Consider the following 14,839-nt stretch of genomic DNA (forward strand, 5'->3'; position numbering starts at 1 on the left):
TTTGGCAGAGAGTCCGCTGATTTATAGCCAAACCCGAGAGTAGCCTTGATTTGGCGGATAGTCCGTCGTTCTTGGCGGAGTGTCTGGTAAATTATAGAGACAACACAGTCCAAACTTGTAAAATTCATAGAAAATTCATTTTAAATCCAAAAAATTATGAAACAAGTTGTTGTGTTCCTTACAATATTCTCTATCATCTAAACATGATTTAGACACCAAAAAGTATATTTTAATTTTGACTTAAAATAATACATTTTAGTTTAATAAATAGACAATTTATTCTCTAGACATTTTTAGTTTAATAAATAGACAATTTATTCTCTAGGTGTCGAAAAATTATGAAATTGTTTTTGTTAGTCTTCTCTAGGCATGTGCCATCTAAGAAACTTGTTTGGTGCATCATCTCATTTGCATTCATGCACTTAAGCTTATCTTTTGTGTCTCACATATTATAATTTGGCGGAGTGTCCGCGGTCACCACCGGAGCGTTCGCCGAATTAAAGAGCTTGTCTCTTAGGAAACATGAGAACACCCAACTTCCAGCGGAGAGTCCGCGACATTCCGCTGAATTATAACCTAAGATATTGAGGAACCTGAGAGTCCCCAATTTTCACCGGAGTGTCCGTCAACTGGACCAGACCGTCCGATGGAGACTGTATACCAAAAATACCTAAGTCCTAAACCACCGGAACGTTCTTTGGAACCTTCCGCGGGTAACGAAGTTTCCGTCGCTATGACGGAGAGTCCGTCAACTTAGTTCAATAGCGCATAAACCCTATGCCACCTATACATAGTATATGTGATTAATCTCTAATCAGACCACATCAATACATATTATGTCATGTCATTTAATCTTGTGCATTATACTCATCAAGCATCATATTTAATTATTGCACCTTGAATTCACAAGAGTTGAACCACATGAGCCCCTCTCATCTTGCACTCTCATCTCTCTTGCACACTTCATATAATGGCATGCATACATAAGTATATTGTACATGTGCATACATATAGGTACGCGATATCGGAGAGACGTCAAGTCATGTTCCAAGCTATTGGGACATTACTCTTCCAACAGGCAGGCATCCCACTACTATGAACCCAATTTTGGATAATTAATACTTGTCTCATTATGAGTATGCATTTCATTTGAATATGATTAACAACTTAATATTGCTTTACGAATCTAGAACTACTCACTAAATAATTAGAGCCTTCACTTAACCAACGGGATGGGTGCTTTAATTGCTTATTTTTTAGTTGCAATTAGAAGTCGAGTGTGATAAGGGAACTCACTCTCGCGTGAAGGAGCTTCACCGGGATAATTAGTCACTTAAAATTTGTGAGGGCATTAACTTGATTCATAGTATTCGAATATGACTAGGATAATTATAATCCTTTCGGTAGGTCTTTCCCTAGTCAAAAGAGAGTCAAAATCCTTTTTAAAACTTAATTTCTTTCCAAAATGATTTGCGAATGATTTTTCGAACAAAATGCTTGCGAAAAGGTTTTGTTTTATAAAATTTTGATCTCTTCTAGTTTCAAAAGTGTCGCTTTGAAAAGGTTTTGGGAAAACCAAATTTGTTTTGTGAAAGCTTTACCTTTCAAAAAGAAATAATTTTGAATCAATTTCAAAACTACTTTTGTTTACTTCAAACAAAAAGGGAGCAATGTTTTGTTTTGAAAATAGAAAACAAATATCAAAACCTTTTGATTTGAACTCGTTTCTAAAAATGCTTTGTTTTACCGGACAAAGGTTTTTCAAAAAGACTTTGGTTTCCAAAACCTACCTCAAAGGACCAACCCCAACTTGAAATATAATCATGATGATCAATTTGTCAATCTCTACTCTCGTGAGGGGTAAGGTCACTATGAGTGTGGGATCTTAAGTGACGTAGCTCGTGAAGCAATTAAGAACCGTTCATTGGGATAGCGAGTCTAAGTAACTACCCATACAGACCACATACTGGGTATGGGATTGGTAAGCTCAGTAACTAATTGTGACCGGTTTGTCTGTTGAACTGGCAAGAAGGTGGCGCCAATTAGATGGTGGTAGCATTAACCAGGAAGCAGTCGAACCTTTCATGGACATTCTAGCTGGATTAGGGAAAGGTTGGAGACGTGAGCCAACCCTTACCTAGGAACGGGAATGGTGGTTCATCCCATTCTCCGTGTGGGTACACTTGTACCCTCTGTGCAGAGTTTATTTGAAAGCCTGAAGTGAAGTCCTTCAAGATAGAACCAATTGTTCTTACTTCTATACCCATTATAGTGATGATGATGACACATGATGAAGAGATGAATTATAATGTTGATCACCTTTATTATATTACTCATTACTACTTGTCATGAACTGATAATTGCTAATTAATTTAATTGTGAATCATGAGCATGTCATTCTTTTAATGAACCTTATGCTTTTATGCAAATGAACAAATGCCTATTAATCCCTCTTGCATCCACCAAAAATTTATATGTTGGAATTAAGTCCTACGAGTACGCAATGTACTCACGGTGCTACCGTTAAATTGTTTTGCAGGTAAAGGACATTGGCGGCCATCTCACCCCGTCGTTGGTGGCAAAGTGGGTGAATGGCAGGAGCCGTCTAAGCTATGGTAGTGATGCCCATGGGCAAGGTGACTACCCATTACTAGTGAGTGTATATCATATTGTTGTTGTGTTTGGTAAGATAGTAGTTGGGTCTCACTACATATAATTGAGTTGAATCAATGTCTCCTCTAATGTTGTATAATCAATTTGTTGAATGTGACAATACTTGTAATATATGTTTTTCGCTAATTGTGTACTCCGATGATGAGATGAAACCTTGAGTTGTGGCGGCTATCGTGGTATGATACTCAACTGGGATTCCTGGTATTGGAGATGTGGATTGCATCTCTAGGGGAGTCGCTGATGTTGGTTTGCTTAAATTGAGTTGGTCAAGTGGATGACACTCGATTTAGGTAAATTAACGTGGTGGGTCCCTACTGACGGGTATCAAAGCTCACGGTTGTCTGTCATACACTTTGGCCACGTGTTCAAGGAACAGCTTAACATGGGAATACATGAGCATCGGAAGCTTAATTAAAAGATGAGGTCATAGGTAGTTAGATAGAAGGAAAAACTAAAATATGAAATATTTCATTAAATATCTTATGGGAATTATGACTTAGCTAATAGTTTCACTCTCTCCTTGTGCTTAATTAATTTTGTTAAGTTACTCTTTAACTCATCTCGTCTCTTGTGAATAATGGTTTCGTATAGAAAACATACCCCAACTCATAGCCCCTCTAACTTTGGTGTCTTATCTAATCTATACTCTGATGTTCATCTTGCATCTGAACTCTCTCTTGGTCACTGTTCTCTAAGACCATCTCTTTCCTTTACCCATAAGATGTGAAGAGGGTAGATAGTTGTTTAAACTTTAAGGACCTTGGCTTGGCGCTAACACAGAATTTCTCCATGGCCAGCTTAAATTGACGACATATGCCTTAGGAATGGGTCCGATAAAATCTAAGGTTAGGATCTTTTCACTAGGTTTTGAGAGTTGAAGTCAGTTAGAAACGAGTAAGAATGAGAGATACTAAAGAAATGTTTATAGCTTTATGTTTTATAAAATTTCAGATTCATGTTGTTTGACTTGGGATTGCATATGGGTGTTAGTAATCTGAGATTTTAGCATGCACTTTAAATGTTCATTGCCATGGCTTAATATATAAGCTCTTACATGCTTTGACTCACATACATTCATGTCTTGCTACCCATGCTAAACTTATTAATATGCTCGATCTCATATGCCATGCCATGCTTAAAAAATGACATGTTCTACTTCATATATATGCCTTGTTTTACTTATAGCACATAAATCATGTCTAGTCTTACTTTTGTATCGTATATTATATGTTGTTGCTGCTAGTTTAGGGTGTAAAAAGTGAATAAATTTCTGTAAAACATTCAAGTGCTAGCTTGCTGAAATTTTGGGAACCCATGTTCGTATGCAATTGGTGTTTACACTTAAGTGATGTTTCATTGCTTATCAAGTCCTGCCATGAATCCCTTTATGAAAAGTAGTTGAGTGAGGATAACATGTAGCTGAACCGTGGTAGTTGTGCATCCATGTTGCATACATATGCACCTCATTGCATCTATTTTGTTCATGCATCACATATTGCATGTCTCTGGACTGCTAGGTTTTGCTTGTTTGTTGTGCAGAATTAAAATGTTGTGCTTTTTCACTTAGTTAGACCTTGAGTCATGCCTTGATGAAAACTAAAAAGTTGTATTATTTTTCTCAGGCTTTCCAAAATTCTAAAGAACATGATTTTTAGTGAACTATAACTCCTGCTACATATTTCTAAAGTTCATGTTAGAATTCTGTCCATGTTGGTACAGATCTGAAACATTGTGATGTTTGGCTTTGACAACTGTTGAATTAGCTCTGGGTGATAATAGCAAAGTTGTAGATAATTTCATAAGCTTTCCAAAAAGTTTGAGAACATCTTTGTTGCATTCTTAGAACTCTAGTTATGGTTGAAACAAGTATCAGTTGTGTTGCCGCCCAGAAAATGGCTATGTTTAGAATTTAAAATTAGTTAACTAGAATTGGCTTGTATGTTTGAAAATGTTAGCTCATGAATTTAGTGGTATTGACTTAATGCATCTAAGCTATCTTGCCAACTTGATGTCCATGTTAATGTTGATTAAATAGTAATCCAATAAAGTGATCATATAGGCATGATGCTTTAAAAATTGTTTCCTGTGCATGTAGTTTGTAGAGCTTTGATTATGCTTGTTATGGTTTGATGCATCTGCATAAATCTAAAGAACCAGCATACATGTTGATCTTCCTAGCTTGCTGTCCTAACCTATCTAATGCATCCCTCTATGACATTGCTTGATCTTCCCCGGTTCATCTTGCGCTAGTTGGGATTATCTTTGTTGGTGTGCTCTATTGTGGTATTGTGATCGCCGACCTTGGTGCCGCGACAGAACCTGGAGTCCCCTGTGTGTTGCAGCCACATGGAGGTGCTGCTAGGTGCACGCTGGTATCAAGGAATATGTTACCGTGATCCATCATGGACCCACACTGATGAGCTATCCTAACTTGCATGACTCTTCCAAAATTTATCGGTGACCAATATATCTCCTTGTATGTCTTGGTCACATCCTCGCCATCTTTTTAAATCCTTGTTGCATTGCTCTTGTCAATAAGAAATTTATAAATGGTGTGTTTTGCAATGGTACGCTCATCTGTCCTTTGAGCATGCAAGGGAACTGAGGCTCCACATGGATTGCAACCACGTGAGTAACTTATGGATGTCCCCGAGTATCAAGGGAATTGTCATGGCCATTGCAACACCTCATCGATGAACTTTCTTATTGAGATAAACCATTCCTTGATGTCTTCCCCGATCTTGCCCTTTTCCAAATCTCGAGGATGAGATTTCTCTAAGGGGGAAGACTTGTAATGACCCAAAAATCATTACAATTTTCACAAGCACCTTGAGCATAAACTGCACCTAAAAATTTCTAAAAGAAAAATCTTGCATGTTACTTGTGAACTTGTTGAGCATCATGTTCATTTTAATTCAAATTAGAATTTGACTTGTGCTTAGACTAACCAAAACCGAGCACTGTTTGTTTTGGCGGATCATCTGTCATCCCACCGGACCGTCCGTCAAGACCTCTCATAGACTTAGAATTTTTTTTGCCAACTCGTGCACTGGTGGAGCGTTCGTCGTCACTGGCGGACTATCCGTCGAATCCCGTGCATGGTCAGGCACTACCAGACCGTCTACCACATGCGGCGGATTGTCCATCAAGATCGCAGCGACACCTGTAACATGCAAATGTTGTGCTATCCATCCCACACCTCTTTGGGCCCCACTCGTCAGCACCCTCTCTCACACACCAACACCAGCCCACCAGCACCCTCTCCCTCTCCCATCCTCATTCTCACATTCAGAAACCAGGAAACAGAGAAGGAGAGAAAGAGAGAAGAAAGGAGACGAGAAGAAGAGAAGGAGGAGGGAAGAAGGAGGAGGCCACCACCGCGCCCACCACTGCTGGAGATCGTCGCTGGCGGGCTCCACCACGCCCTCACGTCGCCGGAGTTGGAGAAGAAGCTCTTCCCCAAGCCATCTTCTTCCCCAATCTCTCATGGAGGCCCCAAGGTCGATCTCCCACCTCAGGCCTCCCCAAGCCGAGCTGCTGCAGTTGGAGACCCTCCATGACGTGGTGAGCATGCTCCAAGCCATCCCCCCTCCCAATCACCACCTCCATGGATTTTCCACCTCTCATCCATGGCTACCAACACCATGGATAGGGTCGAGCTCCCCACATTAGATGCATGGCATAAACAACACTTAAAGAAGCTTTCCTACATCCCTAAAAAGCCATAGAAACAAGCCGCACTCGATTTGTAGTCCGGATGCCCCAGAAACCATCTCCAACAATTTGCGCTGCTACTGTTCATCATTTTGATGGAGAGTCCGCTGATTTATATCAAAACCCGAGAGCAGCCTTGATTTGGTGGATAGTCCGTCGTTCTTGGTGCAGTGTCCGGTAAATTATAGACAACATAGTCCAAACTTGTAAAATTCATAGAAAAATTATTTTAAATCCAAAAATTGTGAACCAAGTTTTGTTGTGTTCCTTACAATATTCTCTATCATCTAAACATGATTTTGACACCAAAAAGTATATATTAATTTTGACTTAAAATAATGCATTTTTAGTTTAATAAATAGACAACTTATTCTCTAGGTGTCCAAAAATTATGAAACTTGTTTTATTAGCCTTCTCTAAGCATGTGCCATCTAAGAAACTTGGTTTGTGTATCATCTCATTGCATTCATGCACTTAAGCTTATCTTTTGTGTCTCACATATTATAACTTGGTGGAGTGTCCGCGGTCACCATCGGAGCGTCCGCCGAATTAAAGAGCTTGTCTCTTAGGAAACATGAGAGAACACCCAACTTCCAGCGGAGAGTCCGCGACATTCCGCTGAATTATAAACCTAAGATATTGAGGAACCCGAGAGTCCCCAATTTTCACCTGAGTGTCCGTTAACTGGAACAGACCGTCCGATGGAGACTGTATACCGAAAATACCTAAGTCCTAAACCACCAGAACGTTCTTTGGAACCTTCCGCGGGTAACGGAGTTTCCGTCGCTACGACGGAGAGTCCGTCAACCTAGTTCAACAGCGCATAAACCCTATGCCACCTGCACATAGTATATGTGATTAATCTCTAATCAGACCACATCAATGCATATTATGTCATGTCATTTAATCTTGTGCATTATACTCATCAAGCATCATATTTAATTATTGCACCTTGAATTCACAAGAGTTGAACCACATGAGCCCCTCTCATCTTGCACTCTCATCTCTCTTGCACACTTCATATAATGGCATGCATACATAAGTATATTGTACATGTGCATACATATAGGTACGCGATATCGGAGAGACGTCAAGTCATGTTCAAAGCTATTGGGACATTACTCTTCCAACAGGCAGGCACCCCACTACTATGAATCCTATTTTGGATAATTATTACTTGTCTCATTATGAGTATGCACTTCATTTGAATATGATTAACAACTTAATATTGCTTCACTAATCTAGAACTACTCACTAAATAATTAGAGCCTTCACTTAACCAACGGGATGGGAGCTTTAATTGCTTAGTTTCAAAAGTGTCGCTTTGAAAGTTTTTGGGAAAACCAAATTTGTTTTGTGAAAGCTTTACCTTTCAAAAAGAGAAATGATTTTGAATCAATTTAGAAACTAGTTTTGTGTGACTTCAAACATAAAAAGGGTGCAATGTTTTGTTTTGAAAATGGAAAACAAGTATCAAAAGCGGGGGGGGGGGGGGGTTTGGCGGGGCGGGGCGGGGGGAGTTGAGAGAGAAAGATGAGCGTTTCCTGACCGACCCATCTCAGGTGGCGCGGACCCACCACCCCTCGCGACGAGCCTCGTGTGTCTGGCGGAAGGGACCTCGAGAATGGAGAGCAATATCGAGCGGGTGGGATCGATGGCGTGTGAAGAATGGACTTGACCCGCCATCATCCGCTCGTGCTGGAGATGGACAACGGTGGGCAGGCGGAAGGTATGAGATGATTTTTCCGACGATTGCTGAGAGCAGTCGCCGGCGAGCGAAGGCGCGTGGGTTCGGCATCCCAATCAACGTCAATTCGCATCAGTTCGAGTACTCGGTGAGGACAAACTCCTGTCCATTCGAAGAAATTGCAGTAGATTCAATTAAAATCAAACAAATCCCGTTATTACTCGATGGGTAAGTCGCCGGTGCTCAGGAGAGGAACTTGGAGGTAGGAGGAGGAAGACGACCCGTGTTTGAATCAAGTAAAGCGGGACCAACACGTCAGCGACCGTGGTTCTGCATACCACCCAAGGTGCGCATTGTACCCGGCAACCTAGGGCCTAGACCAGGGGTTGGGACACGCGGCATCGATTGCATGAGTGGTGAGTGGGAGGTTAGGGGTGACCCCATGTCAGGGCACTCTCCATCAACCCCTGTATTTCCCCAATCAGAACAGAGCACAAGCCAGAGAGGTGAATTGGGAGAAGTGGCGAAGATGGCAACTATGGTGGATTTGGTGGAGACGGTGGCGTGGGAGAGGTAGAGGTAGTGGTGAGGGCGGATACGGCAGAGGTGCTAATGATGGTGGTGGAGCGGGCGAGCAGGTATGGGAGGAGGAAGAGATGGTAGAGGGAGTGGGTGGCTGTGGCATGGTGTGAGATAGACGTGGCTAATCAAGTCAATGGAAGACAAGCAAGATACAGCTGGAAGAAGTTCCTCAGGTCCCTGCTAAGGCTGATTGAGCAGAAGAATCAAGCTGATGAGATGAAAGATGATGGTGGTGATCAGCAGATGGCAGAAAGAAATGAAGCCCCAGAAGGATGAATCAGAGGTACCACAAGATGCCAATGAAAATCAACGCAGACAATGCAGCTTACTATGCAAGGTGATGTTATTCCTGAACCACCAAGTGCAGGCTAAGGAGAGTGTGAGGGGTCTCTCCAGTGGGATCAGGGTTGGTGAGAATGACAACTAGCCTCCCCCCAAAAAGCTCAAAGGTGATTCTTCAAAAGCAAAGAAACAACTTGAGTTTACAGATACTTCTCTGCAAAAACATGGTGGACAACAAAGTGGAAAACAGACCAATGCTGTTTGTGTTTCTGCTCCTCCAAAAATCATGAGTAAGCCGGATGCAGGTAGAAAGGAAGTGATTATGGGGCTAAAAATAAACTGAACCTGTGGAAACTGCAATGATAAAGTACACATACCTGACTCTTTTGATGACTCTGATACTGAAAGTGATACCCTTAGTAGCGAGAAAATCAGGAGGACTTGAAGGTTATGGGTATCTGGGATGTAACAACCCTAAAACTTTGCTACTTGTAAATGTAGTTAAATGATTTAATTTTGAATTTTTGTGCACATGGAATAGTAGGAAAAAAGAATATTTTTTCATTATTAAAATTCACCATAGGAGTAGCAACATGGATGTGCATACATGCCGGTGTCATTGGATTTATTTGGTTGAGTGGTTTGATTTAAAATTCAAAATTGTTTGAATTGCTTCTAGAAATAAATTAAATGGCTTTGAAGTAAAAGAAAAGAAAAAGAAGAAAAAGAAAATTAGAAAATAAAAGAACTTAAAAAGGTGTAAAATTTATTTTTGGAAGCCTACCAAAATTGCCCAATTTATTTGAGTGAAAAGTATATTTGAAACCATATTCGAATTTGATTTGGTTTACATTTGAATTTGGTTTTGAAAACAAAATAGAAAAGGAATTCTTTATTTTCCTCTCCTTACATTGGTTTTGGCCCGTTCAGCCTTTGTTTCTCCCACGAAGCCCAGTAGCGCCGCGTCCCCCACTCCCGCTCCCCCAGCGTCCCAGCTCACAAAGGAAAGCCTAGCTCGGCCTCTCTCTCCCCTCTGTTCCCGCAGGGCCAGCGTGCTCGCCCTTTGGCCCAACTCTGGCCCAAGTCACACCAGCTAGCAGGCCGCGCGCACGCACCTCCTTTCCCTTGGCGCAGTCGCAAGTCACCACGGGGCCCATGCGTAGCCACGTCTCCTACCTCGCGTCGTGCCGGCTCCAACTCTCCAAGCAAACCCACGCCGCGAGAGTCCATCGCCGCCTGTCCTCACCGTTTGCCGTGTTTCTCAATGCCACCCGCCCCTTAAATAGTAGCCGGTGTAGCTACGACAGGATAGACCGGCACGACAACTGGAGTAGGAGCAGGTGCAGTCGGGGTAGCCATCTCCTCGTCGTCGGAGATGATCACAATCTCCTTCTCCGCCTGTGGAGCACGTGGGGTGAACAGGGCACGATAGCCAGCAGTGCTGAGGCGAGCAGTCTTCGGGTTATGAGACATCTATAGATTTAAAGTGAGATAGAATTAGAATCAACAATTTTATATAATAGATTAAGGTATGAAAAGCATAAATGTTTTAATAAAATAACAAGAATAAGACAGTAAGCAAGAAACCAGAGGAGCAAAGATGCTAAAACGACCATTTTCTAACTAGGCTTGCGTCCTACAGTCAACACGGCTCTGATACCAATTTGTCACACCCAATTTTAAGGATAAAATTGAATGCACAAAACTCGTAGTGTGCCCAGGGATCAATCACACACACAAGCTGACAAATTACATAAAGTATCATCATGGTGTCTCATACATCAGTTCATAATATAACTTAGTCTATACATCACACAGCGGAAAATAAAAGGTAACTCTCTCGTGGGCTTCATCACAGGGAAGGTCAACTGGTTGACCACAAGCCTAAAAATCCTCAGGGAATTCCTCATACCCGTTGTCATCTGTTACCCATCCGGGATTTTTATCCAAATAAAGAAAATAAACAAGCGTAAGTACATCCCGTACTTAACAAGTTAACATGGGGTTATGAAGCTCAAAAGGTTGACTCTGGTTTACTGTAGTTAGCATTTTTAGTAAGTCAAGCTTTTATTCTAGGTATTATCAAATTATGCTTAAGCTCCCATTTAATCCCATATGAACAGATATCAGGGTCAAGTGTATCATATATCATCATAGAACAACTTAAATGATCAACAACAAGTAGCCAGTTATTCTGTGAGTTTTCCGGGCCGCTCGTGACCGTGAGCACGGCTGTTATAACAGTTTGTTACCCTCTGCAGAGGTGGTGCACATTCACCGCGAGTCGTGATCCCATATGCCCGGGTTAATTACTCCCATGTCACTGCCAAGGTGGGCAGGGTACACTATGAAGCCATTTCATAGGTTTCTCTAACAAGTTAGGGCCGCTAGGTTTCCTTGGCAGAGATGTAGGAACCCCCCTTTCCTATGGCACATATCCATCGGCTATACTCATAGGAACAGAGGCAGCCCTATACCCAACGTGGCAAGCCCCATTTGCGCCAAAAAGGTAACCTCTAACTAGCTAGAAAAGGTCCTATTACTGAGCTAAAGTCAGAGCCATATGACTCTCCCGGTTGCACTGTCAGTCCCAGCTTTTGCCGACAGATAAGTCCTTATGGAGGGCCGGGAGCAACATGATCAAAGTCATTTGCACCTTCGCCCTATGGAACAGTTGTTATAAATCATGTTATACTTTTAGTTCCATAGAATCATTCATCATCATAGATCATGTTCAGTTAGAGCACTAGCAATCTACCCATATGCAATTACCCCATAGGAGTAAGGGAACAAGTCATCAAATGTCTAGAATGTCCTTAGGGTTATCAAAATTAGACACATACATGAGTAATTGATTAAAGTGAAATAGGACATCAAGGTAGGCCCATGCTATACTTGCCTTGGTTCACAAACTCTTGCTGGTCCTGCTGGTCGTCGAAGAATTCTTGGTCTCCAACGTTCTCCTCACCGTCTGAACGCGACCAACACGGCAACATACAACATTCCAAAAGCATTCATGCAAAGCAAACATTCCTATCATTAGAACAGTACACCAACAGTATAGAAAACAAGATAAAATGTTTGTGAAAATAATCTACGTCTCGCTACGATCACGTCAACGCGAAGTTCACGAAAAACGGAGCTAAAATGCGAAAGTTATGATTTAAACGGGATTTCCTATAGCAATATATTTAATTAAATCTAACCATGAAATTAAAAGTTCCAAACTTGACTAACAGTGGTTCTAACATGTAGATTATGAAATTACGAAGCTAACGCGATTTGAACGGATCAATTCGGAGCTAAAACGACGATTTTATAAGCAAAACAGTTCAAATGGCATTTCTGTAAATACTGAAAAGTATTTTAGACTAAAGCAGTGAACTTTACGCTTTCAAAACGAATGCGTAGTCGGAGAAATGCGCCAAGGACGGCGGGCTCTATTTCGGGAAAGGGAGGGGCCTTTAACAAATTGACCCACGAAGGGGTAGCAGTCACTGGTGGCCGTCGGATTAGAAATGATCGGCCATAAATGGATCCGGGGGAGAGAGAAAATGATGGCGGCCGAACAGTAGCTTCAGGCAGCCAGGCGCCATGGCCGACGGCGAAGACTCGCCGACGAGCATGGTACGGGGGCTAGGGTTCACGAGTCGATGACCCAAAGCCACCGGATGAGAGAGGGGGAGCAGGCGAACACGTTCAAGCCGAGAAATCAGCCGGAGGGTGCGGCCGTGGCGATGGACGGGGCCGGAGAACTATCGGCGCTCGCGGCTACGGCGCTAGAAGCCACCAAACGCCAAAGAAAAAGGTTGGGGAGGAGAGGGGGAGCATGGGAGGCTCACAGCGGGGAACTCGGTGGTCGGAGATGGCTCGGGAAGGCGGGTCACGCGGACGGCGGTCTTCAGTGCTTCGCCGGTGCGTCGGTTGCGGCCTCCGAGGCAATGAGCGAGGGCGAAAACGGAGCGGGGAGAGGCAGCAGGGGGGCGGCTCGGGACCGGGCTCCATTTTGTAGAAGCCGGGGCGCGGGGAAGGGCGCTCCCATGATGCGCGTGGAGCGGGCGTCGGTTGCTGCAGATGCACGCGCGGGCGGTTGCGGGACGCGCGGAGGAGGTGGGGGGAGGAGCTGACAAGCGGGGCCCGGTCGGTCAGCGGCCGGGGAGAGGGAGGCGCGGCAGTTTCCAGCGGCGCGCACGTCTTGGGCCGGCGTGGAGCTGGGCTGGCGCGGTTGCTGGGCCGGAGCGGGGCTGGGCCGGCGTGGGACCCTAGGGGGAGGCAAGGAGGGGCCGAGCTGACACGGCTGCTCGGGCTGGGCCGAAAATCAGAAGAGAGGGGGAAGGAGAAAAGAAAGAATTTTTCCTTTTTTTCTTTTTCCAACAAATTTTCCAAAAGCATTTTAATTTCAAATTTCAATTCTCTTTGAAATTTTTGATCAATACCAAACATTCACAAATTAATATGCAACAGCATGTATGCATCACTTGTAGCTAATCTTATATTTGATTTTAGTATTACAAAAATTATTACTTTCCTATGTTTGCATGCTCACATAAATTACTTAAATAAATCAATTTGACTATTTTTTTTAGAAAATGTAAAATTAGGGTGTTACACCAAAAGTAGTATCAGATAAAATTTTATACTGGCATCTATATCCTGTGTCAGTAGTGTACGATTTTATATCCATAATACTCAGTACCTGTCAGGTATGATACTTACGGGTACCCGCACCCGCAAATTAAATTATCATGAATAGATGTAATTCTTTGTAATTTTTAGTGCTGATCGGTTGAAGTGACGTACTCGCATCTATACCTGGAGTAGAATTGTACTCGTTCCATACCTCATGTGAAATCCCTATGCCTACAACTATCGACTACAGTACCATAGGTACTCGCACCTACTCCCTCTGTCCTAAAATAGAAGTCGTTCTCGCTTTTTAAAAAGTCAGTATTTTTTTTAACTTTGACCCAATTATATATAAAATAATATTAATATTTATAATACATATTTAGTATCATTAGATAGATCGTTGAATATACTTTTTATAGCGAACTTATTTAGAGATATAAATGTTGCACATATTTTTTATAAATCTAATCAAAGTTGAGAAAGTTTTGATTTGCATGTATCTCATAACAACTTCTATTTTGAAGACTCGAAGAGGTCTATGCGAGGTAACCGAGAAAGGTTTTCTCTATGGTGATGCCGCACCACTAGCCTCGCTAACAACATGCATACAAGGCCACTGAACTAGCGCCCTTGGCTTATAAGCCGTACTTTTTTCAGACAATGAATAATATTTTTCTCTCACAACAAATCAGCCAAACAGTACTTTCAGTCATGGCTTATCAGCCAAACAAACATGGCATGGGCGCTGTCATCGCTACCAACAGTTCGAGCTGATCCCCGCTGTCAAGTGACACCCTCTTCTCGCTGAAGTATCTAGAGACAGAATCACTGAGGGGGATTTTTGGATTGAACCTTAGGCTAGTAATTTTTACCGGGAAGCAAATCTGTCCCAAGTAACAAAAATGTAACGCTTGAGAATGCTTTTCCTGCCAGGAAGGTTTCCATAAAATATCTTCTGGATATGCTAGAATGCTTTTCCTGCCAGGTAGGTTTTCATAAAGTATCTTCTAGATATGTGGGTATCGAGTTTTGCTCTCGATAAGCATCCAGCTTCTTCTCTTTCAACTGCTATCGCTACACTAACTACGGGCCTGTTCGGCAGGATTGAAAAATACGGTTTCGGCTGATGGTTGTGAGAGAAAAATACTGTTCTGACAGGACGTGAACAGTGATTTCGTGAGGTGGCTGACCAGCCAGCCAGCCGGCTACCAGCTAGCCGAACACTGCCTACCTGGGTAGTGGCTGCTCTATGTAGAGCAGTAATGGCTCCTC

This window comes from Miscanthus floridulus, chromosome 6, assembly GCF_019320115.1.
Source record: "Miscanthus floridulus cultivar M001 chromosome 6, ASM1932011v1, whole genome shotgun sequence".
NCBI lineage: Eukaryota > Viridiplantae > Streptophyta > Magnoliopsida > Poales > Poaceae > Miscanthus > Miscanthus floridulus.